At 39.8% G+C, this 14452-nt stretch overlaps 1 protein-coding gene across 1 annotated transcript in view; it reads right to left on the minus strand.

Annotated features, from left to right (window-relative positions):
* The window catches only part of RGS17 (regulator of G protein signaling 17), an 88405-nt gene extending 77832 nt beyond the window's left edge, over positions 1-10573 (minus strand). The window contains exon 1 of the mRNA XM_045544599.1: positions 10424-10573. The gene's annotated coding sequence lies outside the window, so the exon portion shown is untranslated. The remainder of the gene's footprint in view (positions 1-10423) is intronic.
* Between the last annotated feature and the right edge of the window lie 3879 nt (positions 10574-14452).

The raw sequence follows: 14452 nt of genomic DNA on the forward strand, positions 1-14452 counted from the left end.
CATGTCTTTTTTTTTTTCATTTTTTTATTGATACTAATAATTGTACATATTCATGGAGTATATGTTACATCTTGATACAAGCACACAATATACAATGATCAAATCAGGGCAACTGGGACAAGATTCACCTGAAACATTCATCTTTGCTTTATGTTGGGGGCATTTGAAAACCTCTAGGTATTCTAAAATACAATAAACTATTGTCAACTATAGCTGCCCCACTGTACCACTGAACATCAGAACTTCTTCCTTCTATTAAACAGAATTACCCCTTCACCAACATCTCTTCATCACCCCTTCCCACCACCCTTGCCAGTCTCTAGTAGCCACCATTCTATTCACTACTTCCTTGAGATCAATTACTTTTTTTTAGGTCCCATATATGAGTGTGAAAAATGAAATATTTGTCTTTCTGTGCCTGGTTTATGTCTTAATGGCATTTTTATTACTCAGATTCACAGGCTGAAAACCTTGCTGTCAGCTTTATGGCTCCTGTTACATCTTTTAAACCTCTTTGTTCACCAAGTCCTAAAGGCTTGAACATTTTCTGACATCATCATCTTCCCGTGGGTTTGGCCCTTTGCGGTTTCCTAGTTCAGCCTCATTTTCTCTCACCCGGATGGCTGAAATCATGGTGTTCCCATTTCCCTTTAACAACCCATAGCACAGACCGGATGAAGTGCCCATGCCAGAGCGCAGCTCCAACCCTGTAATCTCCTGTTTATATAGCTTCAGTGGCACTCTTTGCCTGTCAAGGAAAAGTCCAACTTCTTACTTGCGTATTAACGCCTGCCAGTATATATGTCTGCTTTCTAGCCTTATCATTCTGTGATTTCCTGTGTGTATGATATGCTTTCAAAAAATTGTTCCAGAAGTATATTTTTAATGTCCCTAATTCCATGCCTATCTTTATTTACACTGTCTTTGAGCCTGGAAGGCCTTTCTTTGCCTGTCAAAATTCTATCTTTCAATAACCTGAGAAAATATCATAATCGCTCTGAAACTTTTGCCAAATCCTGGTCTGACCATCTAAAATTAGTATCACGTTCCTGAGTTCTTACAGCATTTTATTTCTCTCTAGAATGTAATAATAATAGAAATTTACATAGAGATTTCTCTTTAACTAGTTTTTAGGCTCCTTGAGACTTGGATACGTCTTAGTTAATTTTACTATTCCCATTTACAGAGTAGGGATTCAATTGTATAGCGCATTAATTAAGGATAAGGAGGCAGGAAACAGCAGAGGTAAAACTGATGAGTAGTTGAACCTGAAGAAACCTCAGGATTACAATGCAAACACTTGAAAATTCAGACCCAACCAGGCCATATTTTCCAGTGCACCAAAAGACTTTTCTTTCTTTCCTTTATTTCTACCTGTCTCTAATTTAGCTGTTTAGATTGTACTCTCTGCGCTCTACCCTCAGGCATGTGAACTCCTTTTCCCCCCAAAATCTAACCAGACTAGAACTCTCTTGGGGCTAGTGGTCAGGGAGGCCAGCATGCTAAGTGTCAAAGGTGATTTTTGTTGCAATGAGCAGCCTCACTGAGCAACTACTCTCAGTGATCCTACTAAACCATAAATCCACATTCTCTTAAAAATAATCTCAGTGGCAATGAGTAAACAAGCTTCTCTAAGCACAAAGTCTTAATAAATATTTTAGACATTAAGTCATTGCACTGCCCTATTGCTCAATAAAACAGAGCTTAGCATGCACATTTATTCATTACTAGTATTTTAAAGCAATACATAAAGGTCTCTACATCACAAAAATAGAATTGATTTTCTATAAGATGGACTTAAAATAGTTGCATTTAAAAAGAAAAACTTGGAATAGATTTTTTATCAATATGATTGAATTCTGATATCACCTCCAAGAATTTTTAACTATGTAATATAACTCATGTCAGGTCAAGAAAAGTGCTTCACATTTTTTCCTTCCCAGAATTAACGTTTATTTAATGGAATTCCACCTCATGAAACTCCACTTGCATTACTCAGATTTCAGTCAATGAAATTACTGTATGGGAAAAAAATTACCTTCTTAAGAGTAGGTCACGTGGATTCACAAAACTGGAAGTGGTTACATAATACAGCAGTTATATAATAATGTATTGAATGATACTATATTTTAAGATATAATGAGTTTTAAAGTAATAGTCTTGTTTTCTGAGCCCAGCCTTCCTGCCTTTTACTTGACTTTCTTTCTCATCTCGTCGGTAACTCCCCCGTACCCTAAAGTAGGTATCTTTTCCTCCTGACCAATTGGCCATAATTATACAGGCATCATGTGGATTGTTACCCGCTTTCAACCCATGAATGAAATAGCAAACATGCGCATATATGTGCATACATTGACATAACAAAGTCATCTTTTCAAAATACTAAATTTTGGAGACTATTCCAGTACATAAAGGATTTCTCTATCTCCTGGTTTTCAGTATTAAAATGATCTATTAATATACCTTTCAACTAAATCCATCATTCATATAAATATAGCTAGGTCATTAGATATTGAATTTAACTAAGGTAATTCAGTCTAAAACGTTTCTTTAACAGTGAAAATTGAGATTACTGTACATGAGCAGATGAAGAAAATATGGGCTTTAATAGTTGGGTCAAAATAACCAACATTCTTTAATCATAAACTAGCACAGATATGACAATCAGGACAATTTATCCCAGACTACCAGAAGAGAATAAAACAGTAGGCTTTTTTTTCCCCTGACAGATTTAACATTTGGATTCTTGATATGTTTTAAATTTCAGCAATAAAATTATGTAAATATCCTAAAATTATGTAAAATAACAGTAAATAACTATTTTCTATGAAGTATTAGAGGTACAAAAAGAATTAATACTCCTTCTGCCTCAATTTATCATTATATTTAGAAATACTGCTACTGCTAATAGAATAATAAAAAGAAAAAGAGGGAAAAATCAAATGTCAAGCTTCACCCAAATAGTAGGTAGAGAATATGTTAATATTCCAATTTACAATGGAGCATTAATACTCCAATTTACATTACATTATTTAATACTCCAATCCACAATACAGCAGTTAGTCATAGAGTTTGTAAATTATACATGTCGTTGTATTGCTTTATAGCATGTCTATGCCTTAGTGTCCTCATAAAAGATATTAGCTTTTTCTTTGCTTTTATCTAGTGAATCTTGATCTTACTAAACTCATAGGTCACAAGTAAAATGCTATATGGTAGTGCTAAGTAGAAATAAATTTGAGAAAGAAATAGGTTCAAACCTCAAATTAGCACACATGGTTACTTATTAATAGTCCAGTCAATGGTTTAATGACAAGCATGTTAAATTTAGTGGCTGACATGAGAGTTGAGCTTCCTCTAAGTTAATTTATTCAAAATGCCAATGTCTTTCATTTCCATAGTTAGGCAAATTATTGCTAGAAAGGATTTGAAGTCTTTACTCTGATTTTATAAATGATATCAAATCTTCCTAGATCAGGGTAAATCTAACTATTAGATTTAGAAATTACCCTAGTGATTTCCACAAGTTGACGTTGAAAATGGTTTTCTTTCCCAAAATCAAATGTGTTTTCTTAATCTGGTCAATGTGCTTACTATATTATATAATAAGATTGTTATCAAAGATGGAACTACAACAGTATCACGAAAAAAACTTAAAATATTGCCATTACATGGGAAATGTGGACCCTAAAAAAGGGTGGGGATATCACTCTCCTCCATTTCTTCATCCCCTACATCAACATTTTAGAATAAATTATATGACAATCATCACCCAGGGTAGCCTTTAAGTGAGGGGAAAAAAGGCATAGTACAGATATATGTGGACTTTTTGTGTTTTTTTTTTACTTTGTTTAGAGAAATTGGGGGCTGAGGTTCAAAGAGGGTTAAGCCTCCAGGCTCTTATTGTCTTGATGTTATGGTGGAGGTTGTTTAATTATCCACCAGCAGAGCCACTTTCTGCTTTCCTTCTCCTTATCTGAGTCTCTGTTTAGCACCTCATATGAACTTTAGGAGTAGGAGCGCCTAAATTTTGAGATCAATTAGCCTAAATTGTTAAACCCTAAGGAAATCCCTGCTCATTAGTCCCATGGTGTCTTTAGATACGAATTGTAAGCTCAGAATGACCAGTACTCAACCAATAAAAGCAAAATAATAAGTTGAAGAAGCTTATATGTGAACTCCTTATGGAAAAGGGGCCATGTTAAATTAATCTTTACATTCAAAAATCATATCACAGATCCTAGTGCATAGTAGGTGCTCAAAATGTTTCTAAATGAATGAATGTTGATTTAACAGTTTGGTTAAACTATCTAGTCAGGAAAGGATAACACAGGAAACACATGGAGAACAACTTCAACACTAATAAGGATCCATTAGTTAAGACAAATACTGGCAAGAAATTAAAATCCCCTCAAGCACTTACAGTATACATGATGTTTCTTGTATTTATTTTAATTATTTAACTCTAGTACAGTATCTAACACTTACATAGTGATTGACAATATCTGAAGCATGTTATAGACATAATTTCATTTAATCCTTCAACGTTTTTAAATTATCTTCAATTTTACAGATTATGATACTGAGGCACAAAGAGGTGAATGCTACATTACTGCTTATTTGAATCTAAAATTTGGGCTCTTTCTACCAAATTACATTGTTTGCTTTGAAAGAGTCTTTCTTTCAAAGGCAATTTTCCATATTTTTCACATTGTCTAAATCAAATCATATAGACTGCTGCTTTACATATAGCAGACTTTGAAATATTTGTTAATTTTGATTAACTGAATCCTGAAAAAGTAGAATTGGGGAAACGGGACAGAGACATAGGGTGGTATACCTAGAGTCAAAATTGACTCAAAATCTCCACATTAGATAACATTATTTCAAGTACACCAAAAAAACAAGCCCCCACTTTTCATCAACACTGGAAATAAATATAGAAAGTGTTGTCAATTTTCACAAAAGAGTTTTCACCGTATTTAACTCACTATGCTATCGGGAAGATTCGAGATAATTGAAGAAATGAAATAAACACTTACCTGCTCATTTCATTATGTCATAATTTCCCCTGGGTTGTGTCTGTTTTATTGTAATGCCACGGCTCTTGAATTACAACCTGTGTATTTCAATAGTCAATCAGCAGTACTGTACTGTGAAAAGCCTGTGACCCAAGATAAGGAAGTAAATATTTGCTTTGTGAACCACACTCATTGTCTATAATAAAATTATATTTACTGACACAGGGATTTAAAAAAAAAACTCACATAACAAAGTTTAATAAATTCAGAGAGATTTTAGATGTTTATTACTCATGCTAGAATTCTAAGTATGAAATACTTACATAATTTCATGAAAAAGCCCACACATCTAGTAAATAGAATAAAAATTCAAATCCCTTCCTATTTGAAATGGGATTTTATTTTTCATCACAGCTCACTGCTTCTCCTATAGGGATCTCCTATCATCATAAATTCTAGGTTCCTTGACTCTGAATTGCTGAGGTTTTACTATATTTGATAAACTATCACCACTGATGATTACAACATGGTACACTCTCTAGATAGTTCAATATCTAAGGACTTTATAGATTTTCCAAGCTAAATAATTAAACTTTTGATTTCAAATTCATCAAAAGTCATAGATCTTAAAAATTCAAAACCAGGAGCTTACAAGGCCACTGAATCATGTGAAACACTACAGACACAGAATTCATTAAGGGAACAGTTTAAATCCTTACCATTTAAATAATTAAATTAAACCTAGAGCTTAAAATTTGAGATATGATTTTATCCTGACATGGCTTTATAATTAAGCTTAACTGATTTCATTCTCATGAGGAATCACAAATAATGTCCTTTAGGACTTCCTTCTACTTCTGTCTTTCTTTTCAACTCCATTTATCTCAGGAGAGCTGAAAAGTCCTCCTGTAACACTGGCAATTGGCAGAAACAATCCATGAAAATCTAGGAACTCTTCATGCACAAGATTCTCATAGTCAGGTGTTTGTGTGCAAACTATTTAGTGATTCTGAACTTCTAAAAGGAACTGTGCAAGTTGGAAAGCCCAGGCACAGTGGCAGTATGTGATGAACACCTTGGCAGCCCTGATCCCGTGGTGAATTCAGCCTTTCTGGTTTAGCCACAGTGATCTTTGTAGTTTTTGCCACTAATCATTTCCTTCCTTTTGATTTTGCCTTTAAAAAAATTAATATTAGCACTCAGACAAATATGAAAAACTTACCAGAATACCAATGGAAACAGGGAAAAAAGCCATGAACAAGTCATCCTCAAAGACAAAAAATTTGCTCAATGCATGTCAAAAAGTAATCAGTCTTCCTAGTAACCAAATAAAAGTTTGAAAAATATTATTTTCACCTGTCAAGTTAGCAAAATTTTTTTTAAAAGATGGCATTATGTCGGCCAGCAAGAACTAGATGTTCTAAGCATCATGCCTAAAGGAAAAACTGCAATAGAGATATGCATACAAAATCTAGACATAAGGATAAAAATCCCAAAATGAAAGAAGGGTTAGGTAAATTAAGACATCCATAAGATAAATTATTTTGCAGTCGCTATATTGTATTAAAAATGTCAATTTTAATTTCTTGAGAAACAGCAATACAGTAATGTTAATTTAAAAAAAGCAAGTATAAAGTTCTGTGACATACTTCTAATTCTTTAAACAATGGTATATTTACGCAAAGGAAATGAACTGGTGGTAAACTGCTCTATTTTCAATGGCAGTTCTTTAGGCATTGGAATAATTATAAGCACTCAGTACATGCTAGGTACTATGTTCAGCACTTTACATACACTGTATTATACTTATGCTTGCCATCATCCTTTTATTCCTGTTGTGTATCTGGGGAAACTGAGGCCCAGGACACATAAGTTATTCACAAAGAACAACACAATTATTAAATGGAGGAGCCAGGATGCAAGCTAAGGCCAGCTTGACCCAAAATTTGTGTTCATACACCCATGACTGCCCACAGGTAATTTTCATTTTCCATTTCACACATTCTTCTGTGTTCTAGGGGATCTAAAATAAGCAAATACTGCTTTTATAATTTGGAAACAAATCAATAATATAAATGTTATATTAAAAATGTATATATTCACAAAGTGACAATTCTAAAAAGATGTAGGTTTCTCCAAAGATGTAGGACCATGAATGTGATTTTTAGGATCTTGAACTAATGTACTTAGTACAGAGCATGAGTGCTCTTTTAAAAAACGCAATTCTGATCTTGGAATATTTTTGCAAGCCATGTCAAGTCTGCAAAATTTATTCATTTAAGAGATATTTATCTAACACCTGACTTTTGCCAGCCAGGTTCTGGCAAGAGGTGCTAGGTTCTGACACAATAGTAGGAATAATAGTCTAAATAAATGTCTTTGGAAGTTAGGAAAGTGTCTTTCAGGAATAAGTGGAGACAGAGAGAGAAAGGGAAGGTAGGACTAACCACCAATCTAACATCAAAAGCCCTGGCTACACATAGCAAAGGATTGTTTTATTTTCTAAAAATTTCCATAAAAATGTATTTTTCTGCAGATCTATGATATTGCCTTGGAAATGTCATACAATTTTAAGTTTCCATAATACATTTATACTTTAACTATAGTGATCAAGTGAAATAAAATACTTTACACATCACGTAGCATTATTCTCAACCATTTTGCCCTTCTGCATAGTGCAGTAGCTTCACTGTTAAGTAAGCAGAGGTGACCAACTATTAGAAACAGAATTCTAGCAGAAATGTTGAATGGATTCCCATCCGTCTTCAATACACCATTGCTCATGTTCACCTTCCACTTTTCTAGGAAAGCCCATGTATTTCAGCAAATGCACTTAAAACACAATGGCCATTATCTCTGAAGCTTTAGATTAACAGGTAAATTCTTTCCTACACTTTGTGAATCAACTAGGATTTTTTTTCATCAATTTAGATTTAGATTATTAACTTTTATAGTGTCAAATGGGTAAGCCCCTGGCCCTAGTCGTAAGAAATGTTAAGGAAGGCTTATGATGATAATGAAAAAATATAAGAAGTTCATAGGAATGATAATGGACTTAGACCTTCAACATTATCAGTTCAACTAAGCTAGAACCTCAAGGAAAATCCCTACAGCCAAAGAAATACCTATTTGAGAAGAAAATGCTGTTTGCCTTAGAATTGAACATGACAGCAATTTAACTCTCCTTGTTAATTTCTGTCCATGAGGACTAAACACCAAGGAATAATTGAGGAACCAGAGTAAAAAGGGTTGAAATCATGGGCATAATGGGTACCATATGTCGTTAGTTCTGTAAATGGAAGGTTTCCTTAATCTTTCAAAGTACAATTTCAGGAGGAAGGATGAGTGCCCATGGCTCTGAGATCAGGTGTCATTGTCATGGAGATTCATTTTATTTAATAAATAATATCACTCAATCTTTTTGTAATAATAAACCCTTGTTTTCTCATCTTCAAAACTGTAAATAAACTACTATTCCATGGTTGCCCTAAATAAAAGTTTTATGATCATAAAAATAGTGAATAAATCTACTCTCCCAAAGTGTACTAATTACTGTTGTAGTTTATGCTTACAGAAAAAAATAGCTTAATAATAGAAACTAAACTGGAGGAAGTCAAACTCCGCATACATTTGAATTAGTACAAATCACCCTTTCATTAGACACAAGTGCTAGAACGTATATTTCGTGGATAACTGTTACTATTGCTACAAAAGACTTTAGAAACAAATACAATGTACTTAAAGTGTTTCACACTTTTCAAAATTATTTAATACATACAGTGTCTAGCAGCTATAAATCAAGGAGAAAAACATTTATTTTCCACTACACAAGTAAAAATTATCTCTCATTTCTTCATTTCAATGATTTTCAGAAGGGTTCATCACCCGGAAAACTAGTATGTGTGAACGCCGGAAATGCAGATGGCATCCAGGCTCAGAAATGTTTATTCTAGATGGGAACCAAACTAAGAATTCTCTTTATTATGTGTGACAACTGTCCCATGATGGATGGGAAGAACCTCGCTGTAAAAGAATTCTTAAAAAGAAAGAAACAACTCTAAAGCTTGTAAAGTTCTCCAAACCTTCCCGTGACTCTTTTAAAGAAAGAAGCATGGGTCGAATTGGGTTGGGAGAACTATGCCAGGAGCCAGAAAAGCGTTCTTGAGACCAGGATTCTCCAGGTGAGCCGGCGTCCCGGGCTCCGGGCGCAGGCGAGGACGCAGGGCGGGGCCCGCAGGCTGGCGGGCATCTTTTTGGCCAGGCGACTCCAGCTCGATCTCCGGGAGCCCAGGGACTCCCGAGGCCGGGGCAGACCGCCCGGGACGCGCTGCCAGCAGCCGCCCGAGGCGAGGAGCCTCTCCTCTCCCGCGGCTTCCGAAGCCGGCTCTGCCCCTCCGCCACCCTCAAGTCCTCCGGCATTTTTCACCGAGGCAGGGAAGTAGGGAGAAGAGGAGCAAACCGCCGAGTGTCTGCACCCAGTCTCTGCCGCAGCACATGAAGAGGGAGAGGAGGAGGAAGGCTGGCGAGGAGGCAGCTAGTAAACTGTGATTCCATCGATAATAAAAAGAATCATCATCACCCACAGCCAGGGAGGCTCAGATACACCCACCCGGGCAGCGGCTACGGGTTTAGTGGGCGTTCCTCGTCCTCGCCCCCTCGGTGGCTGTGAAATCCACCCCATGCCGCGCACGCCAGAACTCCCTTTCCTTTGACTAAGGGGAGGGGGAGGAACAAAAGAGACCCCCATCCCTACACACACACACACACACACACACACACACACACACACACACCAGCTATGTTACCGCTGCTCAAGGGATTCATTTTTGCACTCTCTTTTGCTTACACCTTTCGCACCTGAACGGTGCATTTTCTCAAAGGTAAAGAAAGATAAGGGAGAAAAAGCAGCCCCCGAGTCGATCGGTCGATCGGACACTGTTGATTTCGCGTTCGGCTCTCACCCACCCAACCACAAAAGCCCGCAGGACCTCGCGCCCCCGCGACGTCTCCCGCCACCCCCGGCCCTCGCGGCCAGTTCCCCGAAGGCGCCCGGCTCTCCGCGGGAACTCTGGGGACCCGACCGAGGGTTCCCCCGGCAGGCAGGACACTCGCCCAGCCCCTCGGCCGCAGCCGGAGGGCGGCGAGAGGAGCGAGTCCAGCAGCGACGCGAGACCCAACTTCCCAGACCCGCGGCGCGGCCCCCGCTCCCGCCTGCAGCGCCCGGGCAGCGCCGAGACCACCGCGCCGCGCAGCCGCCCCCGCCGGGGCACTGGCAGTCGCGCTCTCCGCCCCCTCTTTCCTTCACCTCCCCCTACACCTTGAAAAAACCCATCCATTGGTGCAAAGCAGACATTTTGGTGTCATTTACTTAGCTCCGCTCGGCTTTAGAGGCAGCATCTTACCTAGTCGGCTCGAGGTGTGGGCAGCGCACCGATGGGTCCGGGGGCGCGAGGCTGGGCTGCTCGGTCCTCTAGCGGAGCCGCTTTGCTGCCATCCGCCCAACTTCAGCACCCAGCGGGCGAGGAGAGAGGGAGACAGGCGAGGATGCAGGGAAGGGGGTGGGGAGGCGGGAGAGGTGGGCGGGGAGGGAGCGGGGAGCCGCTCGGCAGCGCGCATGCGCCCCGCGGGCGGGCGCAGCCCCTAGTCCCGCGCGGCCGGAGGTGCAGCTTCTTCCCCCGGCGCGCGGCCCCGTGAGTCGCGGCCCCGCCTCCCCCCCCCCTCGCTTCCGCCCTCCGCGGAGCGGCCCCCGGCCCGGCCCCGCGCGCCCGCCTGGGGACTGCGCCCCGTGCGCGGAGGAGCTTAGTCCTGGCTTCCAGGTTTGGCTTCGTCCGCCCGGGCTTCGCGGGAGCCCTGGAGACCGCAGAGCTTTTCCTCGACCGGAGCGGCTCTCCGACTACCCTCCCTCAACTTCACGTTCACCTGCAGCCCACGGTACGCTGCCCTGGGCCTCGGCAGGCTTGCAGCCAGAAGCACGGCTGTAAGGCACCACACAGCGCTGGGAAGCATTCCCTGCCTGCGGGTCCAAGAAAGTGTGAAGTTAAGCAAGTTTTGCTTACCAAAGGACTTCACGAAGAGTCCTTTACTTTATTGACTTCCTCACCCAGAAATAGGAACCTTTCCAGTAAGAATTGTTGCAGGTGCTCTCTGGCCTGGAGCGGAGTTTTCAGGAGAGAAGCCGATGACAAGGCAAGAGCAGTGAATTACTTACTAACAGAGGTGTTGATGCTTGGGGCCTAGAGCATCCTTGGGGGACAGCTTGGTAGCTCTCAGGTCTGATAATTGTTCTATGCCCAAGCGCAGCCCAGCTTGGCAGTGAAGGAACTCCTGCTACTTAATGCATCTTGAGCGCTAGATTGCGTCTCCGATGATTAGATTGAAGTGTTTGTCGGGGTGAGGCAGGGGAGCGGTGTCTTGCTCTTCAGATACCACATCTGTGGGAAAAGGAGTGAGTTCTTGCAGGAGCGATTAGGCTTTTTTCTCATACCCGATTAAAACTGATTAGTTGTACATATATGTGATGTATGCGAACACTGTTATTATTTCAGCCTACTGAAAATTTCGCCCGTGAGCCCCCACCCTTCACACAAGCACCTGTGCTTGAGCTGTCTGAGCCCTTCCTCCAGGGCCTGGCTTCTTTAGCCACACCCATGGCTTTGAGCTCTTCAAAGTGTGCTCATTTTTGTTGGATTTAACAAAAATTTTTGGCTTTCTTCTGTTCAGGCTGTTACAACAAAATACCATAGACTGGGTGGTTTATAAACAATCAAAACTTACTTCTCACAGTTCTGGAAACTGGGAAATCCAAGATCAGGATATAGACAGATGCCATGTCTTCTGAGGGCCCAGTTCCTAGCTCGTGGACTGCTGTCTTCTCACTGTGTCTTCACATGGTGGAAGTGAACAAGGGAGTTCTCTGGGGTCTCTTTTATAAGGACACTAATCCCATTCATGAGGCCTCCCCCCTCACCACCTAATCACCTTCCAAAGGTTCCACCTCTTAATATAATCAATCACCTTGGGGATTAGGATGCTACCATAGGAATTGGGGGGAGACATAACATTCAGTCCACTGCAGCATTGGTCCAGAATGGATAAAAATTAAAGTCCTTCACCAAAAATGGTTTGAACAGCACTGAATCCTATGTAATTCCCAGATTCATATCAGCAGCCATGGCCTCTCACAGAGCTGTTTTGTGTCCTCAGTGACCTTTTCATCCCCACTTGAAGACTAATTATAAGAGTTGGTATTTATTGAACAGTTGCTACATGCTAGGTACTAATCTAAATCCTTTTCATATATTATTCTCTGTTCACAACAACCCTGCAAGGTAGATACTATTATTATCATGTTTAACAGGCATCTCAGAAGCAGAATTCCGGATATCCACCCCCTCCAAACCTGTTCTTCAAATTGTTCTATGCAGTTACTCTGTCCAAAAATTTAGAAGTCATCCTTGTTTTGTGTCTTTCTTTCATTCTCACATCCTATTAATTAGTAAGTCATGCTTTCTCCACCTCCAAAGTATATCCCCAATTCATCCATTACTCTCCCTCTCCGTTGCCATAACTTTAGTACAATCTATTGTCATCTCTCACCTGAACTACTACAAAAACCTCCTGTTTTGTCTGCCTGATTCTATCCCCCACAACCCCAAACAACACATTCTCCAAAGAACAGCTGAGCAATCTTTTCAAAACATGACCAGATCTTGTCATGCTTTTGTTTAACACTCTCCAATGAGTTTTCATTGCACTTCAAATACAACTTGTAATTCCTACCACAGCCTAGAAGGTTCTATGTAATATTGTCCATGCCTAGTTCTCTTACGCCATGCCCATAGACCATAGCCTTGTGTTTTCTGGCTACATAGACCTGGTTTTTTACTATCTTTCATACATCTAGCTTATAGTATTTGCTGTTTTTGTTTTTTTGTTTGTTTGTTATTTTTCCTGCCTGGAATCCTCTGCCTCCAGATCTTTGCATAGCAAGCTCCTTAATATCACACAGGTGTCTGCTAAATATCATCCTCAGGAAGGCTTGATCTGACCACTCAATCTAATCTGCCCCAATGAGTTCTTTTCTGTTGGATCCTCTTGTTTTATTTTATTTAAAACACTTTTCACTATCTGAATTAGCTTGGATTCATTTGTTTACTTATCTATTCTCTCCTCAGCCTCTGCTAGAATAAAGTATCTCAAGAGCTTTGTCTTCACTTTTCACTGTTTTATCTCTAGCACCCAGAACAAGATTTGGCACATAGTATATACTCAGTAAATATTTAGTGAATGAATGAAGGATGGATTGAAGGAATAAATAACAAACTTAGAAAAAGTGTTCTTTAGTTTTTGCTAGTATTTTTTCTTCTTGGATCCTGGTTGTTGCCTGTTAGAATCTGTTGGTTTTTTTGGAAGTGCACAGATAGATCACATTGTTTCCTCTGCCCAACCTATCAAAGATGGCTTCGTTCGGTGGTGTAAGGTTCTCAGAACCAACTTTGACACAAGCATACTCAATAAAAAAGGGGGGATCTTTACTTCCATGAACTTCTCTAAATTGTAATAGTGGCTGTTTGGACATACAATAACATGGCTATTCTGCTATTGATTTACTTGCTGAAGTCAAAGGTAACCTCTTGGTGACTTTCTTTCATGGTTGTAGTTTTTTGTGTAATCCCTTATGCATTAGCCAGAATCTTCAATGATAGTATTCTAGGAACTGGACATGTCATCTGCCATCTGAGAGTTGACCAGTTGGGTGTGACCAGCCACAGGCCTAATGATTTTCATCTTGTAGAGTTTGATCACTTACAGTCTTTGAGTATATATCTTGGTGGTATGGTTTGAGTTTGTCCCATCCAAAATGCATGTTGAAATTTGATCCCCAATGTGGTGGTATTAAAAGGTGGGGCCTAGCTGAAGTGTTTGGATCATGAGAGCAGACCTTTCGTGAATAGCTTGGTGCAGTTCTCAAGGTGGTGAGTGAGTTCTCACTCTGGTGAGACTAAACTAGTTCTCCAGGGAAGAATTGGTTCCATCAGAGTGGCTTGTTATAAATCCAAGATGCTCCTGGGTTTTTGTCTCTTCACATGTGTCCACTTCCCCTTAGACCTTCTCCACTATGTTATGACTCAGCATGAAAGCTCTGGCTTGAAGCCAGAGCTATGCCCTTGAATTTCCCAGGCTGCATAACTTTGAGCTAAATAAATGTCTTTTCTTTATAAATTACCCAGTCTCAGGTATTCTGTTTTATCAACACTAAATGGACTAAGAAGCTTAGTCTTAGGAAATAGCTGCAACACCACTGATACCAAGTGATGACTAGGTCAGTAATTCAACTCAGTAAACTTTATGAATGTTGCCTATATGCCTGGCATTATGTCTTCATTTTTTGCAAAAAATGTAAATGTTATATGAAATTATTATATATGACT

The sequence above is a fragment of the Lemur catta genome, chromosome 2, assembly GCF_020740605.2.
Source record: "Lemur catta isolate mLemCat1 chromosome 2, mLemCat1.pri, whole genome shotgun sequence".
Classification (NCBI taxonomy): Eukaryota; Metazoa; Chordata; class Mammalia; order Primates; family Lemuridae; genus Lemur; species Lemur catta.